A 13,113-nucleotide genomic window follows, 5' to 3' on the forward strand; every position below is an offset into this window, starting at 1 on the left:
GAAATGAGGCCCTGGGCATCCCCAGTGCCATGCATGGAGGCTGCTGCCTGTGTGGCTACAAAGGTGAGAACCTAAAGTCTGCTCCCCAAACCCAGTGTCCCCACAGCCTCCATTCTCTGCTCCTTACACCCTGCCCTACCCCCCTTTGGGAATCTATTTGTTTCAGTGCTGCCCCTGATGTTCACTTTAACCTAAAGTTGTGTGTATAAATGAATCGTGTGTGTAAGCCCTATGCTGGGATTACTTCTAAAAACTATCCTCTTTTATTTTTTAGAGTATAGTTGATTTACAGTGTTGTGTCAATTTCTGCTGTACAGCATAGTGACCAGACATACATACAGATACGTTCTTTTTCTCATAATATCTTCCATCGTGGTCTATCCCAAGAGACTGAATATAGTTCCCTGTGCTGTAAAGCAGGACCTCATTGCTTATCCATTCTAAATGTAATCGTTTGCATTGACTAACCCAGACTTCCATCCCACTTCCTCCCCGCTTCCTCTTTGGCAAGCCCAAGTCTGTTCTCCAAGTCTGTGTGTCTGTTTCTGTTTTGTAGATAGGTTCATTTGTGCCATATTTTAGATTCCACGTATAAGTGATATCATGTGGTATTTGTCTTTGTGTTCACTTAGTATGAGAATCCCTGGTGGCATCCATGTTGCTGCAAATGGCTGTTCTTTTTTATGGCTGAGTAGTATTCTGTTATACGTCTTCTTTTTTTTTTTTTTTTTTTTTTTGTCTTTTTGCTATTTCTTTGGGCCGCTCCCGCGGCATATGGAGGTTCCCAGGCTAGGGGTCGAATCGGAGCTGTAGCCACTGGCCTACACCAGAGCCACAGCAACGCGGGATCCGAGCCGCGTCTGCAACCTACACCACAGCTCACGGCAACGCCGGATCGTTAACCCACTGAGCAAGGGCAGGGATCGAACCCGCAACCTCATGGTTCCTGGTCGGATTCGTTAACCACTGCGCCACGACGGGAACTCCTATACGTCTTCTTAATCCTTTCATCTGTTGATGGACATTTAGGTTGTTCCATGTCTTGGCTATTGTGAATAACTCTGCAATGAGCATAGGGGTGTATGTATCTTTTCTAATGAAATTTTTGTCAGGATATCTGCCTAAGAGTCTCTTTACAAGACAGGGCCTCAGGGCCATGGAAGGGAAAGAGTATCGGGTGCCTGCTCTACAAAGTTACTGCATTTAACTCTCACAACACTGTGAAGTGGGTGTTGGTTGGTCCCATCTTACAGAGACAATTGAGAGGCTCACAGCAGGGAGGTGATTTGCTTAAGATTTTCCAGCTAGCAAGTGGCAAAGTCAGGATCGGAATCCGGTTTCCTTTCTGGAACCCACTCTCTTTCCACTTTACCAGACAACAGACGTGGCCCATTACTACTGCCAACACCTTACAGAGGGGGAGCCTTGTAGCACCCCCTGATCACAAAGAACGCACACTTGAAAGAGCGTGGCATATGGCCTCACAGAATTGGGTTTGAATCCTGGCGCAGCAGCATCCTAACTGTGTGTTCTCCAGGTGCCTTCTCCTCTTCTCTGATATGTCTACATAAACAGTATTATCTAATTGTGAAAGTCAATCAGGGAACTGACAGTGGTACCCCCGGGCCCGCGGCGGTACCAGAGGGAGTACCAGAAGGAGGGTTGTTTTCAGCAGTTTCCCATTGAGGAGAAACGGATTCACCTGGACGTGCTGGTGGACAGGTGTGTGGTGTGAGGAGTCAGGCGCGGGTATAAGAGGAGGCCCAGCAGACGTGGGCCTGGAAAGCGGGAGAAGCCAGGGCGGCTGTGATGTCGCCTTGGCGCAGCCCTGCCATTGGCATGAGGAGGTCGGGGGTCAGTCCCCGGTACTTAGCTGGAGACCCAGAAGTGCTTCGGTGCAAGTTTGGTTAGAGATCTGAGTCCTCAGGCCTTAGAGAAGGTGCAGAGTCGCCCGTGCTTGGTGGACTGTTTAATATCTAGAGCTTTTTCTCCTTGGTTTGGCCCCTGACCAGAGCTGCCAATGGTGAGTGCTTATTTTTTGTTTTTTTAAAAACTGTTTTCCAAGTTTAGGATTTCTTGTTAAACTTGATAGTTGAGTGGATAACTTTAACGTTTCTTTGTCATTTGTTCAATTTTAATTTTCGTGGCTTTATCTGCGTCGCTCGTAATTAACTCTTGATCTTGAGGTTAGCCATTTGGGAAGTAGTTTGGAAGCATATTGCTAACAGATGGGGGAAAGCTTCAGCTTGGGGTGAACGGTGAATCGCCCTAGACAGGGAATTTTGGGGTGGGGGTAGGGTGGCCAGTCCCGGGAGATTCAGGACTCAGAGTCTGAGTGCTTGCCCGTGCTCAGAGCTCCAGAAAGAGACATTCTGCCCTACATTTAACCAGAATCATCTCGTTCCATCACAAAAGGAATATTAGTGCCATATTTTCTGTTTTCTGCATAAAAATTCTGGCTCCCAGCGCGTTAATCCTGCCTAGCCCAGAGGCCTGTACGAATCCTCCAGGCTGTGGGATTCTGCTCATCTGCATTGAATTTCTTGGCCTCTTTGTCCGAGGGCATTAACAAACTTGTGTTTCTTGCGGGGGGTGGGGGGGGAGTGTCTAAGGACAATTGATTGACTTCAGATTACAAAGAAACGAAAAGACAGTGGGAACCATTCTAATTGGTCTTTTGGTCTTTTGATTGCGTTCTATAGCCTGAAGTCCCTCAGGGTTTTAGCACAAGTGCACGAAGTTAGCTGTTCCAGTTAAAAGGCGGTGGGAGAAATTACAGGGCACTGAAATAATGAAGCCTCAATCATGAGCTCGAGGCCCTTGTAGTGGTGGGTTCTGCTGGTCACTGGATGGGATGGGAGCTTTTTCAAGCTGCTTTTCACGTCATCCTCACAGTTTCCGACATCTCAGGGCTTTTTGCAGAGCAGTACATGCACCTCAAGGCCCCGAGCCACACAAAGGCACAGATGTTTCCCCAAAGTCAGAGGGTTGCATCTACATCCACTTTTGCAAAGCTACTCATGAGAAATGGTGTTCAGAGTGGGAGGGGTGGAGCACTGGGAGGGGGGACCAGTTCTTTCCCATTGGAGAGGTCCCTCCTGCCTCTCAAAACCTGTCCTGACAGCCATCGCCCCCACTGAACCAAGTCCCTCCTTTGAACACCTCACAGTGGCCTGTGCTGGCCTCCTCGCTCGCAAGGCCTGGGTCACCCCTGGACTGGTTCCCGTGCTTTGACCTTGACACCCCAGTGGAGGCTACGGTATCTGCAAGGGCGGCAGCTGCGTTGCCCTTTATCCTCCCACCTGGTTTGCAAATACCACAGGGTACGTGCCACAAAGAGATGAGCAAACACCTCATGAGGAGCAGTGGCATTTTTCCCTCCCTTTAAAAAAGGAAATGATTTGCTTCCAGAATGTATCCAAATCCATGGAAACCTTTCATCCAAAACCCTAATGACATCCACCTGGGGGAAGATGTGAGCATCACATAAAGATCTGGTCAAGGTGCTGCAGGAGGACAGAGCATCATCACGGCATAAAATTAAGTATAAGACTCTATCCCCAGAAGATCTGAAGATTCCTTGCCTTTGACATTCAAGATGAGATTGGAGGAGTTCCCGTTGTGGCTCAGTAGAAATGAATCTGATGAGCATCCATGAGGATGCAGGTTCGATCCCCTGGCCTTGCTCAGTGGGTTAAGGATCTGGCGTGGCTGTGGCATAGGTTGGTGGCTACAGCTCCGATTGGACCCCTAGCCTGGGAACTTCCATATGCCGCGGGTGTGGCCCTAAAAAGACAAAAAAAAAAAAAAAAAAAAAAAGACATTGGAGACTTCAGAGGACCCCATATTGCAAAAGATTCTGGAAACCAAAAATGTGTTTGGGTTTGGAGAAACAGTTAACACATTAGACAGCAAGAAGAGCCATCAGATTTTAAGCTTAGAAAAAGTGTATATTCTCCTTATTCTTTGGACCATACTAATGCAGTTAAGCAAAGGAATGGAATCGCTATCAAACTTACTGCTAATCGCATTCGTTCATCACTCATCCCTTTATTTACTCATTCTTTGAACGCATCACACGCTCTCTGAGGGTGGCTGCTGTGTCTGGTTCATTCTTGGACTGTTCTCTCCCTCCCCCATTCCCATGAGTTTGGCCCAGGGCAAGTTCTTGGTCCATGGTTGTTGAACTGGGTTGGGTGTAGACATGCCAGGTATGTCTTTGAAATGTCCTCTTCTTTTTACTTTTCCAAACAAATACCAAGTAAATGATTCTTACCCTCTTGAAAAACGTGGGTGGGGGGAATCTGCCTGTTTGAGAGTCATAGACTAAATTTTGAAACTTGGGCAGTTTATTGATTTCAAAAATAAGTTTTGATCATGTCAAGAGAAATTTTTAGGAGTTTGCTGGTGGCTCAGCAGGTTAGGGATCTGGCGTTGCGTGGCTGTGGCTCAGGTAGCTGCTGCGGCACAGTTTTGATCCTTGGCTCTGGAATGTCCTTATGCCATGGGCGTGGCTAAAAATTTTAGATCTTGAGAATAAGTGGGGCCATCTGAGATTCTAGGGCTCTTGGCGTGAGTATAAAGTATTGTCTATTGTTCTTTTGAGCCCCTTGGGGAATTTTTTTTTTTTTTTCTTTTTAGGGGAGCACTTGCGTCATATGGAAGTTACCTGCTTGAGGTCAAATCAGAGCTGCAGCTGTCAGCTTGCGCCACAGCCATGTGGGCTCTGAGCCCCGTCTGTGACCTACACCACAGCTCATGGCCATGCTGGATCCTTAACCCACTGAGCAAGGCCAGGGATTGAACCCGCATGCTCATGGATACTAGTTGGGTTCGTTACTGCTGAGCCGCAACAGGAACTCGAGAGTGGCTTTTCTTCCCTATCTTGGTGGACAAGAGGATCTCTTTGCTCGGGGCCAATGTCCCCTAAAGGCCAATAGTCTTGGCTTCAAGAATGACTCACTTGAACTCTAAAATGAACTGACATACTCCAGGAGCCTGTGGCTTAGCCGTCCCCTAGAGAACAAAGTTTTGCTGGCAGCAAGAGCTCTGTAGGTGGACTCAGAGGAACCTAAGCTGGTTGACATTTTTTGGGGTTTTCTGGGGTTTTTTTGGGGGGGGGGCTGCACCTCCAGGACATGGAAGTTCACAGGCTAGGGGCTGAATCAGAGCTGTAGCCGCCAGCCTATACCACAGCCATAGCAACGCCAGATCTGAGCCTCGTCTGCAACCTACACCACAGCTCACGGCAACACTGGATCCTTAACCCACTGAGCAAGGCCAGGGATCGAACCTGCATCCTCATGGATCCTAGTCGAGTTTGTTAACCACTGAGCCACGAAGGGAACTCCTGGTGGATGTTATACATGGGGGCTGAGTCCTGGGCTTGGGGAACATGAAGCCTGCCAGTTGAAAGGTCTAATTTGGCCAAAGACGGGGCATCTGAATCACAGCCTCTCAGTGTCCTTCTCTGAGAAGGTGGCTGTAAGATGTTGGCTTCTTTCAGCTTTGGAAACATCTGCTGCTCTTCACCGTGGTTGACAGTTGCCTTGGGAAAGGTCAGATGGGCCCACGGGGTTGAGAAAAGTTTCCACGGGGACCTGAGCACAGGGGACTAAAGAGGCTTCAGTTGTGGCAGATGTGAGAGAATTACCCGATTCTAAGGCTGGTGGGCTATTAGAGAGGCCACATTCCCCAGGGAGATTCTGGACAGATGTCTCTGAAAACAATTGTTTACATTATTTTTTAATAGAGAACTTTGTCCCAGGGTTTCTTTTTTTTTAATTTTATGGAAGCAGTTGATTTATAAGATGGTGATAATTTCTGCTGTACAACAAAGTAATTCAGTTATACATGTACAAACCTCCATTCTCTTTCAGATTCTTTTCTCAGATAGATGATCACAGAATATTGGATAGAGTTACCTGTGCTAAACAGCAGGTCCCCACTGACCAGTCACTCCATATACCTCAGTGTGCATATGCCAAACCGGAACCCCTGTCCATCCCTCCCCAGGGTTTCTTTAAGGGCTATACTTTCTAGAGGTGGCTGTGGATAGAAATAGGCCACCCTCTTATGTTTTCTTTATTTGGAGGGATAGAAGAAAGGCAAGGAAAGTCCTCCTGATGAAAAGACCAAGGGTTAAAGAAGGATTTGTGTTAGGGCCCTGAATCAAGTTAATTCAGCAGAAGGAGCAAGCAGGTGCTAACCTGGCCAAAATGATATGTTTGGCTGCATCCCAGTCCCCCCTACCCCCGCCACCGTCCCCACGCAGAGAGAAACTGCCCTGGATCTGGGCTGCCCTCCACCCAGGCTACCCTCCCAGCTGCCAGCCAAATGCATGAGTCCCAAAGGGAAATGGCTTTGAGGTTACAGCTGGCTCAACCTAAAATCCTTTCCATTACCGACAAACCAGCCGGGAGCCCACAGTCCAGTGTTTGAGGGCCAGTGACCTCCTTCCCTTTACATGTCGTGGAAATTTCTCATGGAAACTGGAGAAGCAAGGCCAGCTTTCCAAGTCCTAACGAGGAGAAACTATTTCCCAAGGAGCTACCTACCATCCCAGGTGTGCCTGTGTGGTCCAGAGACCTCTTTGCCAATGACCTTGAATCTCACCAACCCAGGGGGGGTCCCCATCACCAACTGCCACATGTGGTTAGTTAATAGGGAGGCTGTAAGGCCTTGTGAGCAGGCGAGTGGAGAAAGAAGACATCTGCAAATGGATTCTTTCTGACATTCTCATCCCCATCACCCACCTTTATAATAGGACTTTGTGCCTCACTGTCCCTGGGTGACAACCTCAGAGGCTGACATTCTTCTTCGCTGAGGGAAGAATCCTGTCATCCTTGGCATAGCATCAGTCTCCACAAGTCACCCCGAGGCACTGGTACACACATTGGTGGCCTGGCTCTGAACCTCAGGCTACCTAAGGTCCTAGCAGCTGTTCCTTGGAAGTCAAAAACATGCTTGTATTTGCCAAAGCTCTAGTTCTTCATGCCACCCCCAGATTCAGCACTAAGGCGCTGACTTTAGAATGTGAGGGTTATTTGGAAGAATCCATCCGTCCCTTTCCAAACAGTTGGAACAATAGATTGGAGACCCCTCTTCTCGGTTACCCTCTTTTGGTGGCGTCTATTATCTGAGTCCTCAAAGGCATTCACAGGGCTTGTTTGCACATCTGGCGGCTGGGAGAAAATTCTTCCCGTAAAGGGCTGGAGAAGGGGTTTTGCTGCCAACAACTTGTGATGTCAGGCTATAGTGTACCTTCTGTGTTTTACTCTGGTACCCTGGCGACAAGATTCCCTCGGGGGAGTTCCCATCATGGTGCAGCGGAAATGAATCCAACTAGTATCCACGAGGTTGCAGGTTCGATCCCTGCCCCTGCTCGGTGGGTTAAGGATCCCACCTTGCTGTGAGCTACGGTGTAGGTTGCAGACGAGCCTTGGATCTTGTGTGGCTATGGCGTAGGCCACCAGCCGTAGCTCTGATTCAACCCCTAGCCTGGGAACTTCCATATGCCTCCAGATGCGGCCCTACAAAGAAGAAAAAAGAAAAAAGATTCCCTCAGAATTACTGAACCTCGTAACTGTAGTAGTTTGGGGCTAGCCTTCAGAATAATGAGTTTTAGGCTTCTCACTCTCCTGATCTAAATTGGAATCTAAAAAGGAATGAAAGTCTTTCAGAAAACCTATGTGGATAGATGGGTCTAAAAATCTTGGCAAAAGGAATACCAAGAAGTCCTACATACATAAAGAAAAATAATAACTTACGGCTTGGTTCATATTCTGAAAAGAAACTGTAAGGTGGAGAACTTGAGCTGCACATACCTGTGGATTCTAGTGTACACCAGAGTGGAGATTGTACCGCCCCAGGTAAAAGAAAATGGTTTGCCTTTATCTAACTCCAGCAGGGCTTAACGGGCTATTTCTTCAGCCATACCTCTGGTCCCAAATCCTGTCAATGTTATTAGTCATTTAGTCCAAAGTGAAATGAGTAAACAGAATACTGGTGGAAAGTTTCCAAATTATCTTCCCCAGGAAGATGTGCCCTTTATTCTGAGATTGTACCACTCCTACTCTTTTGGTATTAAAACATCCTTTCTGTTAGGAACTCATGGTGGTCTTTGGTAGCGGGGAATTTAGCATAGGATTCTTTTTTTTTTTTTTTCTTTTGTCTTTTTGTTTTTTTAGGGCCGCACCCACAGCATATGGAGGTTCCCAGACTAGGGGTCCAATCAGAGCTATAGCTGTCGGCCTACACCACAGCCACAGCAATGCTGGATCCTTAACCCACTGAGCGAGGCCAGGGATCGAACCCAAAACCTCATGGTTCCTAGTCAGATTCGTTTCCGTTGTGCCACGACGGGAACTCCCAGCATAGGATTCTTAATTGAGAAAATTAAAAGTTAACACCTCTACCACACTGTCTCCTGTTTTCAAAATGCATTGGTCCATAAAATACAGATATCTGGGAGTTCCCCTTCTGGCTCAGTGGTAATGAACCTGTCTAGTATCCATGAGGATACGGGTTTGATCCCTGACCTTGCTCAGCTCCGATTCAACTCCTAGCCTGGGAACTTCCACATGCTGAAGGTGTGGCCCTAAAAAGACCAAAAAACCCAAAAAACAACCAAATATCTAGGACCAGCTGATCTACCCATCTTCTTATAAGCCACGAGGCAGATAAGACTTTCCTGCTCCGTTTTATAAAACCAACTCTGCAGGCTTTTCCCATAGAATTGGCTCTTGATTATTTTGAGAATTAGGGGTGCTGACCCTCCAAGTATAACTTTATAGTTAGCCTGATATCCGGAATCAGTGGACAGTGCATTGTGTCGTACTGGTGTATTTACTGTTGAAAAAATCTGCATGTAAGTGGATCTGCATAGTTCAAACCTGTGCTGTTCAAAGGTCAACCGTACTTTCCTCCTGCCCCTCCTTGGAAAGTTGTAACCTTTCCTAGCCTGAGCCTCTCTGCTTGACCCCCTCCTTTCTTATCTTCTCAGTGAAACTGTATAGTTACCCCTGGCAAGAGAGCTAATTTGCCTCTTCCTCTGGGCAGCCCCAGCTCCTCATTCATACTTCAGTACAATAGCCCTTACTTACCATGATAAAAGATATTTATTCGAATGAGCATCTTTCTCACTAAGCTGTGAGAAGGTCCCTGACAGCTTGTCTTTTTGTCTTTCGTCTTTTTTTTTTTTTTTGGCATTACTAAATACGACGCTTGGTAAATTGTATATTTGTTGAATGAATAAGCATCCTACACATCAGGTTGTAATTAAATCTCTTGTCTCCTTTGTGTCTCCCTCAGTAGAAATGAACTGCTCACCTCCTGTGTAATAACCCTATTGATGCCTGGGTACTGGGATGGATTCCCTCTTTGGTCCTCTCCTCTCCAGACATCATCATAGTGCTAGTAGAGAAGCCCTGGGCCAGGAATCTGAATACCTGGGTTCTCGTTCTGACTGTCAAAAGCCACTCTTTGGAGACTCCATGTTCTGTCTGTAAAGGGAGGGGACTGAGAGCGATTATCTCCAGGGATCTTGCTGTTCACAACATGCTCTGGAAAAGGGGGTGGGAGGGTTGGGGGCCTCAGATGTGAGATGCCTGAAGAGAAGCCTCCAGAAACCGTCACGCCATCATTTTAGACTTTCATTTGATTTGGGGAAACCCATTTCTTCACTCATTTTCCCAACAAAAGTTACTGCCAAATAGATGGTACCATTCACTCATACATCTCGAGAAGCCCAGCTGGTTTTCGAAGCAGAGCAACTCTGAGTTTGATGTAGTCCCCAGTTCTGGCTCTGTGTTCTAGGAGACATGTAACATGGGACAAGTCCCTGTTCTGGGCTTCAAGTTTTTACGTGAGCAGAGTGTGTCTAGCAATCCCTCTAGCTGTTGAGAGAACGAAGCAGGAAGATGTATGTTATGCAAACGGCGCAGTGTCTGGTGTACACGGGCTGGCTGGCTCCCAGTCACCCTCTTCCCCTCTCCTTCATGCACCGAGCCTCTCGTGATAATGCAAGACCCAGGCAACCGAAACAGGAGAGACTCGCTCATCCTTGAACCTCTTTACTGTCCTTTCCCCATCTCTCCCTTTAGCTCCCCCCCTTTTTTAAGGGCCGCATCTGTGGCATATGGAAGTTCCTGGGCTCGGGGTTGAATGGGAGGGGCAGCTACCAGCCTATGCCACAGCCCCAGCACTGCCAGATCCAAGCCATGTCTGTGACCTACACCACACTTCAAGGCAATGCCATATCTTAACCCACTGAACAAGTATCCTCATGGATACTAGTCCGGTTCATAACCCAGAGACACAACGGGAACTCCTGTCTCCCTTTCTGTTTACTTTGCAAAAAGGAGGCTGCTTGTAAGAGAGGCTTCAGACCCAGGGCACTACCAACATCTGTCACACAGGAAGCATTTGGGAATGATGGGCTTTCAGGTGTGAAGGTTTCAGGGAAGAGTGGGGATTTCATCACTTACAGGTCAGCCCCGGTAGAAGCCACCCGAGTGTGCTGCTCCATACGTGAGCTTTACCTTCAATAAATCAGAACGAGAAGGGGAACATGTGTGGGTGCTGAGGGGCTTTGAGATTTTCGTGGATGTGTGCTAGATGCTTTGATCCCTTGCTAAAGACGATGAAAATAACTTCAGTAGCTGGTGGTGAGCTCTCCCTGGGTGTGGGCCTGTAATCAGCCTCATCAAGCTGCCGACATTCTCAGTGGAATTCTCTCGTCCAAGGCTTTTGCAAATGGGAAATTGAGTCCCCCACCCAGTTCTTTCTCCCAGAGACCTGGAGGAAGAGATAATCACAAGGGCTCAGAAACTAGAGCTCTAAGCCATGTTTTGTTTGTGTTCATTCATCCGTTCAATCATTCATTCAGTTGCTTGGGACTGAAAGAGCATCCTTAGTCATGGATTTATGAGGATGGCTTAAATCCATAAATGATTCCATAAATGACATGGAATAAAGAGCATGGCCTAACAAATAGAAAAAAATGACATGGCCTAGCCTCCCAGGTCCCCACAACAAGAGGAAGATGAGACCCACAGAGGTAAAGGTAGAAGGGACAGGTACATGCTTAGGAAAGGCACCAGGAGGAGGGACAGGTCTGGGAGTAGCTGGTGGCAGGGGAGACGGTGGGGCCACCGTTGTTTGCAGGTTTATTACATGCCAGGCAGGATGCTCTCCTTTGCATGTTTTCTCCCTCTGCATCACCACCCCTCTGCTGTCAGGTCCAGCCTCCTCCTCTTTGGAGAGGAGAAGGCTCAGAGACATTTAGTTTCACACTGGCTCTGAAAAGTGATGGCACCAGAATGAAATCCTTGTCTGACTGGTTGTGATGCCCTTGGTCTCCGCTTTCAGAAGCCTGTGACTTGAGCTGCAGTTAAATGGTAGCCAACCCTGAAGCTGCCAAAAATGGGACAGTAAGGGTGCCAAAGCTGAAGTGGTAGTGGGGGTGGAGGTTGTCTCAGAAGGGTGTCCTGGGGGAGATGGGCGGTGGGGGCGGGTAGGGTGTAGACCTGGTGGGCCATGGGAACATAGAAAACCCACCTACTATACCCCACTCCCCTGGAGCCCCTGTGCTCTCATTCCTTGGGGAAGAGAAGCCCAGGCGAAGCATTGGGGACAGGAAGGTGGGGAGGTGGTGGAGTGGTACATGGGCAAAACGTTGATCTTGACACTTGTTTCAGAAAATAAGGTCCCTGGTAAAGTCACGGGGTTAGGAAGTGGTGAGTGGGAGTGGCGGTCGCTTGGGGACTGTTGGAAACAAGATTCATAGAAAGTGCATTCTGAGCCCTCCTGACTCAGGGCCTCTGTGTCCAGGCAGGAGCCCCTCAGCCAATTTTCCCAAAGGGGGCCCCACCCTTCCTCTTGAAAATCTCTGGCAAGGAAGCATCTCAGCTTTGTGTTCCAGGCTCCAAAAATCTCTGCAGCAGATTTGTGTGTGTGTGGTGGAGAGGGAACCCCATCCTTGGTCCAAGCCCTGGAATTCTTCATATTTTTAGTGCTTTGGGGCTCAGGAAAAAGAGAGGAGAAGCAATTAAATCCCATTCAGAAATCTACCTCTTTCCAGCCTTTCTCCTTGCCTCACATTCCAGCCAGGTGGGTCCCCTCCCCCCCGAACCCCACGACCACCCCAAGTGGTCAGTGATGAGATGGGTGCCTGTGAGTCCGAGACAGGCTCACAGGATGCAGGCAGGGAGAAGCCCAGCTCAGTCCAGGACTGGGGATGTGGGAGCAGGTCTGAGTGGTGGGCAAGGAAGGCTGGGCTCTGGGGCCTCATGAGGCACCCCTCCCAGGAGTACATCTGCCTGGGACTCCCTTGAGCACAATCTCCGGGCCTGTCAGCCTGACCTCGGCCTCTTTACTGCCTCACTTGGCGCACTGGGCACAGATGCATGTGGGAAAAGGGCCCAGCTTTCCCTACAGAACTGAAGTCCGGTGTTTAGGCAAATCCCCTGCTTGCCATGAGCCCTTCTTCTCCTACCTCTCAAATGGGGATTCTGATCCATCCCTGACATCCACACGCCCCCTCGGGGATTCTCGGACGACAAGTGAGTCAAAGCAAAAAATCTCGAGGCTCAGAATCACCCTGGGGTTCCTCTTGCCTGTTTTCCACCTCCAGCCAAGTCCTCTCCATAACGCTGTCCCCAGCAGACAAAGGATGTGCCGGGGGCTGAAAGACCACCTCGGGAGGAAGAGCCCACAGCTTCCCCTTGGGTGGGAGCCAAGTGAGAAATTGTCATGCCAGCTTTTTTTTTTTTTTTTTTTTTTTTTTCTGTGCTGCATGGCTGTTCATCATCAAGTAATTCAGGCCATTTGGAGGGAAAAAAAAAAAAAGTCTTTCAAAATGAGGGAGTGATTTGCAGCATCTGTGGCTTCCTTTTTAATTGAATCTGTTCTTCTCAGATACCAGGAGCAAGTGCCAAAGTCAGCAGTAGAATTCAGCTGTGTACATTTCGGAGGCACTGGAAGATAAATTTCTGTGCGCTGTACGGATACAGATTGTACAGAAACCAGATGGCCAAGTTGTTCTCAAGGTCCTCTCGAGGGCAGGGGCCGATCTGCAGCGCTTGGGTGAGGAGGTGGGAGGTCAGTTAAGTT

The 13,113-nt window shown here is 48.3% G+C and overlaps 1 protein-coding gene across 6 annotated transcripts in view; it reads left to right on the plus strand.

Moving 5' to 3' along the window:
* UBASH3B (ubiquitin associated and SH3 domain containing B) overlaps positions 1–13,113 on the plus strand; it is a 141,684-nt gene that overhangs the window by 37,990 nt on the left and 90,581 nt on the right. For 2 of the 6 annotated variants that reach the window (XM_084976385.1, XM_084976383.1), the window contains exon 1: positions 1,781–2,023. The exons of the other annotated variants lie outside the window; for them this stretch is intronic. The gene's annotated coding sequence lies outside the window, so the exon portion shown is untranslated. Of the gene's footprint in view, positions 1–1,780; positions 2,024–13,113 lie in introns of those variants that run through there. 6 annotated transcript variants of the gene reach the window in all.

The sequence above is a fragment of the Sus scrofa genome, chromosome 9 (assembly GCF_054392235.1).
Source record: "Sus scrofa isolate SSC_HxYL_T2T_F1_AM1 chromosome 9, Sscrofa_HxYL_maternal_Yorkshire_Landrace_v2.0, whole genome shotgun sequence".
Classification (NCBI taxonomy): Eukaryota; Metazoa; Chordata; class Mammalia; order Artiodactyla; family Suidae; genus Sus; species Sus scrofa.